At 38.6% G+C, this 616-nt stretch overlaps 1 long non-coding RNA gene across 1 annotated transcript; it reads right to left on the bottom strand.

Annotated features, from left to right (window-relative positions):
• Nucleotides 1-277: 277 nt before the first annotated feature.
• On the bottom strand, nt 278-616 carry LOC113473480. The gene is made up of 2 exons (XR_003395442.1): nt 526-616; nt 278-371 (listed from the first exon to the last, which is right to left on the bottom strand). It is a non-coding gene; the product is annotated as an uncharacterized LOC113473480 (long non-coding RNA).

Here is a 616-nt window from a genome sequence, read left to right as displayed (position 1 = left end):
TATGGACACAGAGCACACCATAATATTTACGTGAGTTGCTAATATTCTCTGCTGCACTGCAATATCAGTGTGCCTTCTTTTTCTCATGACTTCTTGACAGGTGTAAACACACAGGAAATCTCTTGCACAACCAAACTCGTAAGATGTTTGCCTATGGACACAGAGCATACCATAATATTTCCGTGAGTTGCTAATTCTTTGCTGCACTGCAATATCAGTGTGCCTTCTCTTACCATATGACCTAATTTAAGGACTTGTGACTTTGAGTATTTTCAATTGTTCCTCTTTACAGCATTGCAGCAATCTGATGAGGTCCCTCTACCATCGATAAGGTGGTGATACGTAGGTATTTGACGAGACAAAGTTCAAACCTGAAAAGAGTGAAATTATGGTTACCTGTAATTATACATTTCCAAAAATATCAGATGGCATGTCTGTAAGATCTCAGAAGCAGTTTCAACATGAAATTGGTCCAATTTAAAATCTCCAATCCTGTTTTACTTTTTCCCTTGGCCTTTTCCTCACCTCACAAATGGAATGAAAATCTCCAAGTGCTGCCAACAGAACAATTAATTTTCACATTATGTCCTCACTGTTGTGTTGGGCAACCTGATGA

This window comes from Diaphorina citri, unplaced genomic scaffold, assembly GCF_000475195.1.
Source record: "Diaphorina citri unplaced genomic scaffold, Diaci psyllid genome assembly version 1.1 scaffold34828, whole genome shotgun sequence".
NCBI lineage: Eukaryota > Metazoa > Arthropoda > Insecta > Hemiptera > Psyllidae > Diaphorina > Diaphorina citri.
This window is presented reverse-complemented; position numbering and strand designations above follow the sequence as displayed.